This window comes from Echiichthys vipera (genome assembly GCF_963691815.1).
Source record: "Echiichthys vipera genome assembly, chromosome: 19".
Classification (NCBI taxonomy): Eukaryota; Metazoa; Chordata; class Actinopteri; order Perciformes; family Trachinidae; genus Echiichthys; species Echiichthys vipera.
Genome location: NC_139844.1, coordinates 13,140,281 through 13,153,043, shown reverse-complemented (window position 1 = coordinate 13,153,043; position 12,763 = coordinate 13,140,281).

Here is a 12,763-nt window from a genome sequence, read left to right as displayed (position 1 = left end):
GAGGAGAACACCGCGAAATATCTTAATTAGAAAGAGATGGAGTTGCTAAGAACACACATTGATCAGGCAGAAACCACAGCTGTGGAGGCAGAGTTGGTTGGAAGGAGGGAGGGGAACATAATGCAGGGCTGTTGTCAGACAATAACCATGAATCATGTTAGTCTGTTGCGGAATGAAGAATGGGCTTGGCTATCTGTATGAACTACTTTTTAATACAGATGCACAAGACTTCAAGGCTGCAGGATGAGAAATCCCGCCAGCTACATGATGGGATTTTAATTGGTTCAATTCATTCTCATTGATACTAGTATAAACTACAAACACAAACTTTCACACAAAATATACACTCAGTAGCCACTTTATCAGGTACACCTGTAAAGTCCAATGCAATCCAATACAACAAGTCAGTCATTAATTCTACCTTAACAAAGACAATAATGTTCACAATTGACACTTTCCGTGAGGTATTAACTTATCTATGTAAGGGTTAATACCCGATGAGGTGTCCTTTACCGGGAATTAATATACAACAGATGAGGCTAGAAACAGGAGGCCTCTGCCTCTGCCTCTGTCCATTCAGTCCTCATATAGGACAGCTTGAAGGGCATTAACCTGCTCATACCACAGTCAGTTGTCAAAGAAGATTTTTCAAAGACCGTTCATTAATATTTTCATGCATTTTGCAGTCAAAACCTGAGGGTTTGACTAAAACTTGGAACAATCATTCCCATCCTATAGTGTTCTTATGCAATGGAGATGTTAACCGCTCCAGGGAACAGGATGCACCTTACGTATGACCTGGCAAGTTTTTCTAGTCCGCTCAGCTCATAGAACCCCAGCTACGAACTAGAAAGCTAACAATTACGTTATGCTAGCAAGGTTAAAAGTCACGTGACTGTTTTACATGCACAGACAGCAGGCTAAGTGCAATCACCATCTTGCGCTGTTCAGAGGATGAGGTACTGTAGAGGTACTATAAACAATCTGTTGTTTGCACATTTTTAAAGTACTGTGCACATTATTACAGTACTTTTGATCTGTATATATTAGAGATTATATCTCCACACTGGCCTCGGAACTCCTCGGGATCCCCCAGTTAGAGCTGGTTAATGTGGCCCGGGAAAGGGAAGTTTGGGGTCCCCTGCTAAAGCTGCTGCCCCCGTGACCCGACTCCGGATAAGAGGTTGAAGATGAGATGAGATGAGATATTACTATTGTAAATTTGATATTATATATGTATTTATAGGTATATAGTTATATGTATAAATACTGTTTTATATTTCTGTTTTTACAAATATATGTTATCTGTATAATATTGTTGTTTTTAAATATGTTGTTTGTATAGCTGTATATAGTTTGCAGCGAAAACTATTTCCCCCTGGGATTATTAAAGTATTTCTGATTCTGATTCTGATACTGGGACTACAGTCAGTGTTTTTATTAAGAGATTCAGGTTTTTTCTTTCATTTAATTAAGTTCATTCATTTAGAATGGTGTTTCACCAGACCTACTTAGTAGGTGTCCTATATCATGTTTTAATGAACACACTTCCGCCACTCAGAATCTAGTATTAACCCAGACCATGGTAAAAATGTTTATTATCGAGCTAGTTCAATTCATTGGTGTTAAACTGCTTTATATTGAGAGGTGTTTATGATGCTTCCCCATCCCGTTTCCTTTCTTATTTATTTAACCTTTTACCCCAAAAAACCCACAACAAAATGTTGTACCTTATAAAGTTTCACATGAAATTCAAATGCTTGATTTGTCCGACTTACAGTCAAAAAGCTTAACTTTTTCGGTCCACTATCAAATAAGATACAGAAAAGCAGTAAATATGATACTTTTGCTAATAAAATGACAATGATTAATTGCTAATCAAAATAGTTACCAATTTCTATTCTATTGACTGAGGAATTGACTAACCCACTAATCATTTCAGCTCTTAAGTGCATATTAATTCATTTTTATTACATTTTCTTCAATCAGTCTTGACGCACAAAGCACAAACAATCTCTGCGCAGCTTGAGGAAATGCTGTTTTTTCTTTGAATGAATGAATGAATGAATGAATGAATAAATGAATGAAAGGTGTGTTCAGTTGACATTCTCAAAATCCTATTTGATGCATGTTTTTATCATTTTGGTATGCATTTCAGTCTCTAATTTGCTTATTTTCTTACTGTTGTTCATCCTAATTAGTGTATTTTCTCCTCTACTTGCATTTTGTTTTCCGTCTTTCAATTGTGTATTTTATCAATGTGGAAATACATACTGTACAGGAATTGTTAGTGTTATACTCTACCCATTAAGCTTCAGTGTACAAACCCACAAGTTTCCCAGTGCAGTCAAGGGTGAGAAATGTCACTTGTAGCTTGTCACGGCTATTGACAGAGACCTTGTAAAACTCACTGAGTCTAGTGAAGCAAAGCACCAGTCAACCCCCGATTCACCTCCTTGATTCCTGTTGACCGGGTCTGATGTAAACAGTGCCAGAGCTCAGCACTTGTTTGACCAATACAATATGCTGTCTGTCTGGTGCTGTGATGCAACTCGGCCCCTTATCCAATTTACAGCCTGGACTCTGGATTTCCGTCAACTTGCATCACTGTGAGTGACTGCTGTGATGGGAATGCGTTCTATTTTTGTTTCACTTCAATTATTGGCAACAGATTAAGAGCTATACAAGATACAAGAGTTATTATTTGGCCTGACAGCATTCAGAAACAAAAACAACTGGAGGACCCAGATGCTGCTGGTTTCATCAGACAACTCTAGGAAAAAAAACCTTCATTACTACATTTTTTAGCAGTTGCGAACAGACGGACAGGGAACATGGTTGATATTGATCCGCTGAGGCCAAGAGTAATGTTCAAAAGCATCGGGCTTCAGGGAATCGTCTGGTTGGGTTTCATTAAAGCATAAACATTTTCAGGAAAGAATTAGCCTGAAATGAAAGAAATCTAGGGAATGGGAGATGAGGGAGAGATAGAAAGCCAATGAGAAAAGAAAGGAGAGAACAATTCATGTGCAAGCCATCTCTTTTACTCTGTCTCCAGCTCAGGATAGATGAGCGTGTTTGCTGGATGATGGAGCTTTTCAGCCTTGGTGGTGGCTACAGTCCCTGTCTCTGGCTCTGACATGAAACTACGGGCAGCAGCCCCGGGCCCACACTGCCAGAGCACTGTGTGGACAAGGATGAAGTACTCGCCATTGCTTTAGCTTCGGTTCCAGTAACAACACCCACATAAATGGCCTATATGGGCTTTTAATAAGCGTTTGAACAAACAGGCACTTGCATCTGCTTTTGTTTGATGCATTTCAAGGACATAGTAGTGTCTGTTTGGCAGAATGGGCTTCCACCTGCCACATGCATTGCGGGTAGGATAATAGAATTTGACTTCGATTGGGGGCTTTGCGATGGGCAAGGCGTGAATTGTTTCATCTTTGTTTATCAATGTTTTTCCGATGGTTTTTGGCTAATTGCAGAGCAGAGTGGCTTGCAGAATGCCTATTAGTGCCGTGCTGAGTTGAGAGACAGGCCATGGGGAAAAAAGCTCATCACTGAAAATAAGAAAAACCCACAAGCACTTACACACATTTGTACGTAGAATTCTCTGGTACTCTCTTCCCAGCGTGCACAGACATACGCATACTGGTGTGTGTCCACATACACACACAGGCAGAGAGACAACAGGCAAAATAAGAAGGACTAGCCTTTTGTATTCGAGCCCACACACAGAAAACGAAGGAGTACACGTGTACATCACTACAGGGTGTGTGTGTGTGTGTCTGTGTGTGTGTGTGTGTGTGTCTGTGTCTGTGTCTGTGTGTGTGTTCTTCCATTATCTTCTTTCTGTTGGTGCTGGTGTTTAAGTGCTGCTGAGAAAGAAAAAAACAGGAGGGAGAGAGTGAGGGTAGAAAGGGCGGTGAGGTGGGGAGAGGAGTAATCAAAGATGGGAGAACCCTGTATCTCAACCCCCCCTCAAAGCCCAGGGGCAGTGGCACTGCTTTTGCTTTTCAGAGCCACAGCCATACGAAGCAACATTTATCCCCCCAGCAACAACTACCAGCAGCCGCTGTGAACTAATCAGTCCACCAGTTCTGGCTTCAGTCCAGGGGAGTCTGACTTTTCCCCTGTTCAGGTTTGATCTGTATCAATGCTGCAATAGTAACTGCAGCCACTGGGGTGAAACATGTAGGCAATAATATCCTACAGAGGTGTGAGGTGGCCCCTATTACAGGGTTAATTCCCTGCCATGGTGGCCACCCTACTGTACCTCACAGAGCCAGTGAATTTGTGGAGGGCACGTAAAAGCTAGCAAGTGACAAATAAGAGGGGACTATGGAGCTGTAGTAGAGACCATATGACATGGTCTGTTGGCTCACTTTTCTGTGTGTGTGTGTGCATGTGTCTGTATGTTTGTTAATTAAATAATGATAGGCTCTGTTTTGGAGCACTGCACATGTAGCTTTGTTGCTGACTCTGTAGGTCTGACTTAATTACAAGCAAACACACATGCTGTAATTACACACAACCACACCTGCACAGTGCAACCAGCTCTGACAAAGGTGGTCCAAATAATATTTTACAATAGTTTTAACTGGTTTCAATAGGCATGCTTAGAGGACGACCCAATGATGTTTCTTTATTATCCACTCTATGCATTCAGCTTGGACAGCGCTTTAGCTTATATAACCTTCACTCTGACTTTTTTTGTCCATTAGTAAATAGATAAACAGTACAGCGGGATACTGTCAGCACAATGTGTGGCTATTATCATAATATTTTCATGTCCTCCAGATGGGGGAAATTTGCCACATACTGTATGTGCACATATAGACTGTTATCCAACTACACCACACCATAATCAGTTTGAGCAGCATACAGCTGTACAGACATGTAGTGACATCATTGCATGTACACGCACACACACACACACACACACACACACACACACACACACACACACACACACACGTCTGCACAGATTGAGGACATCTACACAGTTGCACAATACATGACAAACACATCCCTTGATATACACTTTGCATTAAACCGTGTCTGGCTGTTTTTTTTAGATCAGCTTGTTTTTCCAGATGCTCTCCATTCGTCTTGCTTCTTAACCAGCATGGAAGCGTGCAGGCAGGGCCCCCAGAGGGCTAAGCCTTTTTTTCACCCTGGGACCCTGGTCTGAACCTAGCAGTCACTTGCAAGCTAACCGAACGGCAGGACATGAGAAAAGGGAAAAAAAATCATAACTGACTCTGAAACACATTGTGGATTTTGAAATTCCCCATTTTTTTGAAGTGATACAAAAATGTAGTGATACAGAAATGTATCACTGCAATTGTGACCTGTTATTACAAAAAAGCTTGAACCTAAAGGAAAAATTAAAAAAGTCTACCATCCACCTCCAGAACATACTCTTTGTCATACTGTAGTTTCTACAAGTCACTGAAACTCTACTGTAGAGATGAACACATTCTTCAAATGATACTGTATATAATAATAGCAACAGAGAGCATTGTCTTACACTAACATGTCATTCCAAAATCTCCCTCTTGTAACTGCAAAAGCATTAGCATATCATCACTTTTCAATGAAAACCATTTCAGTTAGTCAAGTCACATGGGATAGATGATCAATCAAAATGGAATATGTATAGGGCTTAACTATGGGAAAGATAATTTCACCTCCCCATTTGTGGGAGAAGGTAGACACTCGGTGCTCGGTAACGATGGGGTTTTTTGAAATGCAATATGAACAGAAGTAGTAGCAGCAAGTGACAACATTGCTTTCAGGTGAGCAATGCGGCAACAGAGAGTGAGCACAACACTGTCAGCTTAAGTACAACGCCACAGTTGAAATTATGCACTGGATATATGTGGCAGAGAGATAAATATGCCCTGATGAGTGTAGCAGGAGGCTCAAGTTGGATGTCTTAACTAGCATGCAGGTTTTGCTTCATGTATTGGGTTTGCAACATTTTCAAATGAATTAAAGGTGTTTTGAAAAAGCTTTGCTCTTACAGCCATACAGGCTTTAAGTTAGCATCCTCCTCTTAAATTGGCAAGAAATCCAGTCTGTTGTGTGTACAGGGCTAATGCCATCTTTGTGTCTCGAATCTGAAAAATGCATCATTCAGTGTGGGGCGTGATGACACTAAATTGCCCGTAGGTGTGAATGGTTGTCTATCTCTGTTTGTCTCTATGTGCCCTGCGATAGACTGGCGTCCTGTCCAGGGTATACCCCGCCTCACACCTGATGCCCCCCCGCGACCTCGACAGGGACAAGCGGTTGAAGATGAATGAATGAATGACCCATTCAGTGTCCCCCAACCCCCTGCTCGGTATAGACGCATCAGCATTTATTATGCTTTGCCACCCACTTATTCCTCTTTACCAACACAACTCTAGAGCCAAACAAGTGGAAAATTTCATAGAACATTTAATTCACAACTGCTCAGTTGATTTCCCTCATCATTAATGCTGTTAAATTAAAAGTTATTCACTGCACACTAAGTAATTCAAGCTTCTCAGAATCAGAAACAGTTAAAAGCCGAGTTGACACCACATTGCCACTGTTGAGGGTGTTCCTACCAACTTGCAAATGCACAAACACTCACTGATAAAAACACAAGTACTTAGATGTGCACACCCACACACACACACACACACACACACACACACACACACACACACACATACAGTATATGCATATATACTATAGTCTCACACACAGAAGGAAATACACTCATACAGAACGACAAAGATATAGACATACTTAACATCTGCTACAGATGTACATACTTACAGTAATGATATGAGGAGATGGAAATGAGAAGCAAACGCATGCAAACAGGAGCAAAACATAGGATTATTTCCTCTATAATCGTGTTCAAAGTGACCACAAACAGGAGCGCTACTGTGACACCTTCCTCATGCAAGGAAGCACCAACACATGCTGACAGAATAATGTGGATGCATGTCATGCTTTACAACCCAGGCGTCAAAGCCAGTAAGGTCATGCTTCTTGTAAACTGCTTCCTCTAAGAGCTCCTGTAAAATGTAAAAATGTAAACGGGGCATACACTTCTCATCCCAACTCCCATCAAGACGAAGCCATTAAGATCTCCACATGAAAATGGATTTACATTCCAACATAAAATCATTATACAAGAAACTGTCTCTGTGTGGTCATGGCAATAGCAATCGAATGTTTAGTGACACCAGCTTGAGTACATAACCCTGTTCATTTTTGGATGTGATTCAGCATTGGCCAAAGCTGATGCCATTGCACCACATAGCACATATGCACAGCTATGGAGCAGCAATAAAACACATGAATTAGATATGAGGTTGACATAGAGATATAACAGATGTGTTTGCTGTTTGCCATTACACTGCATTGCCCACTGCTCATTGAGCTGAGCAAACACAAACGATATAGGGTAGTTAGAAAGGTAGATACATAAGCTCATCAGGGATGTAGCCACCAGTGAGGAAACTGAGGTCATGTCCTTAGTATTTGTTTGGAAATTTAGGGTTTTTACTCTAGTATTTGTACAATGCTATAGTAGAGTTTAAAAAAAGAGAAAGTTAGAGAAAGATTGTGTTAATGGTTAAAACAAATCAACGCTGATCTTTGGTAGGAGATGGGCTGCGAATTGCAATTTCTAGTCAGACACTTTTTAATTCTTAGCATGACCACAAGAAGTTGCTTGTCAGAAAAACGTACGCATGTGTCATTTTAAGCATATTAACAAACGTCCAATGCTGTATTTTTTCTGGTGAGGCAACACTGCTCAACAATGTCAACGTTTAGAACAAGCACGGGAAGTAGAGTGCCCTTATTTGACACAGTGGAAAGCAAGTGTGAGCTGGTCGAGAGTACATACATGCATATATGCATACGGTAAATGTGTGTGTGTTTTGGTTCAGTGGTTAGAACAGTGAGCTGCAGACCTCAAAGCTTGCATGTGGAAAAGACAAGACTCCTCTCTCACAACAGGCCAGGCCACTCCACTTGAGCTGATTGATTTCCCATCAGTTCCGTATCCCTGATAACTGCATGCCTGGAGGGCTGCAATGGCTCCAATATTTCACCGCTATGTACCCGCACACCCACACTCTGCTTAAAGCATGGTTTTCAATGTGTGTGTGTGTGTGTGTGTGTGTGTGTGTGTGTGTGTGTGTGTGTGTGTGTGTGTGTGTGTGTGTGTGTGTGTGTGTGTTTGTGGACAAGCATTTCTGCATGTATACAGAACGTAAAGAAGCGTTTTGCTTCTGCTACGTGTTCTTTTCTTGTCAGCAATCCTCCACTGAAACAAGTTTGCTGAGCTTGTAGCAGAAATAAGCCAATAGTCAAAACAATGAAATGGAAACATCTTTTATCACCATGCAAATGTTGCAGAATGTTAAAATAGCTAACACCTACTTTTCTAACTCCACGATGGCCGCAATTGGTTAAAATCCAAATGGGCATGGGCAAATTAGTTTTCTTCTCTTGCAAAACTCTCAGATTTGAAGTCTTTGATATATAAACATCCGGTGTAGCTATTGTACCTCTGCTTTATGAGACACTAAGCAGATTGCCAAATTGCTCTTCAACAGAAAGACTCCCATTTAAGGTGGTTGGGATTTTTTAAAAGCTGAATCTAATCATACATCGGTTCTTACTGTGTTAAAGTGTGGTACTGACAAGAAAGATAAACGTCTTTTCTTCTATCCAGGGCAATTTGCTTCTCTGTTTGAATAACAGCAGTTGCTGAGCTCTAGCTGTGACCTATACCTAGTTACCTTTCCAATTTGTATTCTTGCCAAAACCATTATGCTTTTTTGCTGCGCATAGTATTATCTCTAAGGATGCTGCAGGCAAAACATTTCAAACAGCTGGATAATTTAAGGCCTTTTCCTTTAACTTTTTTATCTCTCAGATAAAACTGCAGAAATGTTTTCGCTGCTGCCTCGTTACGTATAAAATGACAATTTTTCTTTGAGATCTTTTTGAAAGACTGCATAAAAGCTTGGTTAACACTTAAAAAGCCGATACATTTTCTGGCACTTAAGGGAAAGCCAACCAACGATTAATTGAATAGGTTAGATGTGTGAACACTACTTTCTTGCCTAATTTTAAATCCTCTGGATTGTCCAGAAGTATGTCAAGGAGAAATGAAGAATGAGCATTTTAACAACTGTTTAAAAATGCATAAATGCCATTTTCATCTAGAAAGAGGGGAACTATTCTTTGGCAAATCATCGGTAATTGCTGTTAGGATTTACGCAGTTATGTATGCAAAGTTTTATAGCTTAGTTTTGGCTTTACTTTTATTTTCTGGGTGCATATTCTGTGTGTTTGTGTGTGTGTGTGTGTGTGTGTGTGTGTGTGTGTGTGTGTGTGTGTGTGTGTGTGTGTGTGTGTGTGTGTGTGTGTGTGTGTGTGTGTGTGTGTGCATCTGTGTGCATGTGCGTTTGCATGTGTAGTGATTAGAGAGAGAGGCAAGCAAGCAAAGTGATGCCAGTCTTTTTTTCCCCAACTGCTGTGCTTACATTAGCATAGATCATGCAGCAATCCATAATACATGCCTCGTTAACAAGGTTGGTATTTTTGATCCATAATTAAGGAGTATATTTTCAAAGAGTTTCCAGAGCTGAACATGTGATGGCTGCAGGCTGCCTTCCCCTCTGCACTCCCAGGCCACGTTATTGTACAGTATGGTAGCTATTGATTCACCATGCCATTTAGCTATTGATTGGAGTGGACGCCATTATGTCAGTGAGATTATAGCCCTCCGAAGCACAGTGATTCTGATGTGGAAAGCCAGTGGCTGAGAACCGATGAGATGAGCTAAGTGCTTACTGCATGAGATGCAACAGCAGCTGTGTTTCAGCTAATGACATAGAGCGAAGCACAGCACAGAGCATAGTATGGCACAACCTTGCCCAGAGTAGAGCCTAGCACAGTAAAGAGAGATCACTCCCTGCCAAAGGGAGATATAGCAACATGCAGAACACGCAGGAGTGAAAAATCATATTGACTATTCTGGACACAAAGATTTTACATAGGTGCTGCTCATTGTGGCCTTATATTCACTGACAGCAATTGCCTCCCGGATTGTCTTCGGTTGATCATCCAAATTGACCACAATTCACAATGCAGCAAGGGGGAGGGGGACAGGCTTTCAGAGGCCTGGGATGATTGGGAAGGGGGTTGTAGAGTGAGGAGGATGAGTGGGCGTTCACTGCCTCGACCTGCTCTCTTGTTTTCAGACCAACCCATTCTGTATTTATAGCAATATTGAATTTAGTTGCATTCCTAGCAAGGGGCCTTAACTTTAAGAGACCAATAAATGGGATTCCAAGCATTCAAGAACATGATCCACTGTGCAAAGAGCATGTAAAGTGCACGCTCATGAAAAGCAACTCTGCAAATCTGTGTAATGCAAAACTCTTAAAGCGGAGCCCATCAACCTGCTGTGTCCTGGATTCCGATGATGCCGTGTAACTGCTGACCCTGGGGTTATATGCTGTGCCACGTTTTTCAATGAGGCACTGTTTGAGACAGTGCACCAGTTAAGATGTAACCCTCTGGGTGGCAAACGACTGCTAAAGTGGCCTTGCTTTCATGGTATGAGAAGCGCCTCCAGAAAAATGCCCTGAATTCAGTGTCTTGTGCCTTCCAACCCTGGGAGTGTAATTTCTATCTAGACAAAGGCAGTGTGGAGAGAGGTAACAGGCAATTGTGTGGCCTGCCCTCTGTAGGGCCACTTTTCAAATCTAAATTCATGGTCCGTTTATTGGATAATACATTGAGCATGAAAGATTAATTTGCATTTAGTTCATCACCCCCATGATATAGAACAGCTATTTCTATACAGTAGCGTCCAGAACTTAATAACCCAGAGGCCAAACTGGCATATTAAAAAGTGCTTTCTTTCTTTTGGGGACACTGGAGTCAAGTCCTGTGGCAACATTTCCCCTACTTCATCCTTGCTTTCTTCCTCACACTAAATTCTTGTCACTCACACCCTGAGCCACATATCAGACACAGTTAACGCCGAGCCGAGAGTTATCACACATTCAGTGTAATCAAAATCCTAATGAACATCATTAAAATCAAGGCTTTAAAAACCAAGGCTTACATCGTGTTGGTTTACACAGTCAGGGTGTGTGTTAGCTTCTGTGTGTGTGAGTGTGTGTGCTAAGGGCTATTAGAGCCTGTTAATACGCTGCAGGCAAAAAGCACAGGGGTCACCTCTTATTAAAAGAAGGCCTGACATGGCCATTTTTCTTCCTTTACATTCTGATAATTATTTTTTTTTTCATGCAAAGAGCTGTGGCAGACAGCTCAAGTGATGCATGGAACGAGCTAAAAAAAACAAAACAGAAGCTGGGTGGCCACATCAATTTCAAGCGCGCCCGTCTTGTAACCAAAAGGTCATGTTTAATCCTAGTAACAGCTCAAGTGCAGCTAGGATTAGATGGGTGTAGAATAAATAAAGTGTTGAATGTGACAGTATTTGTCAACACTTACACATTACAGTCATGACCGTGGCTCCAATCAATTATTGTTTTCATTATCGATTAACGTGCAGATTATTTTCCTGATTAATCGATTAAGAGCTCGGTTTATGAAATATCAGGAATTAGTGGAAAATCGTTTTAAAATTCCCGGGCCAGCAACTATCAAATACTAGAAGGAAAAGCAGTGAATATTCAAAATTGATAAAATGGAATTAAAGCATTTGAGCTTGAAAAATGACTTGGTGAAATGGTGAATCGATTGGCAAAATAGTCTATTTATTTTCTAACAGGAATAATGGACCAATCATATGAGCTCTAGTTAGGCCCGATGACTGCCAAGTCTATCAAATCTTGTCAAATCCGGATCTGTCAAACCCATACTCCAATTTATTATATGTCTTATGATAAATACACCTGCAAGATCACCTTTTGCACTCACATGGTGAAACACATGGCAGGTGCCTCAAAAACCCATGGAGAGGGTTCATGCAGCCGCCATGTTTCCTGTTGAAGAGCCATTATATAAAAAGAAAAACAGAATGCCCACTCACAGTAAACCACGCTAGATTAATAGCAAAAAAAGTTATAGCCTATAGTTTTAATGTGTAGGTTAAAGGGAGGAGCGCCTGTCTCGAGCTCATTATCAGGTATTCAGTTTGAAATATCAGTGGGGTGAGGAAGCATGGGGGTCGTGAGGGTTATATATTTTCTTAGTGACTCCTGGATGCGCGCGGTGGGGGTTGTGTGTGTGTGTGTGTGTGTGTGTGTGTGTGTATGTGTGTGTGTGTGTGTGTGTGTGTGTGTGTGTGTGTCTGTGTGTGTGTGTGTGTGTGTGTGTGTGTGTGTGTGTGTGTGTGTGTGTGTGTGTGTGTGTGTGTGCGCGTGTGTTTGCGCGCGCGTGCGCTTTAGATCATGGATGGGCTGATTTTCCGCGCAGACCGGAGGCACGAGCCGCTGCTGCCTCGGCACGCGCTGACTCTTCAAAAATAAACAGCTGCCTTCAATAAAACCGGCGAGAGCGAACGGCTGCTCGCGTTTAACCGCTAACGATACCGATAATAACATAATTAATACAATTTTAGTGAATTAGTTTAGCCTCCTGTATGCATCTCACACATCACATGAATTCCCCAGTAGTAACGTCCGGCTGCAAAGCGTCAAAAAATGTGTTTAACGTCGAGAAGAGCGGCGGGAAGAGTCACAAACTAGACCGGTAGAAAGTGGCGGCATTGATGGCA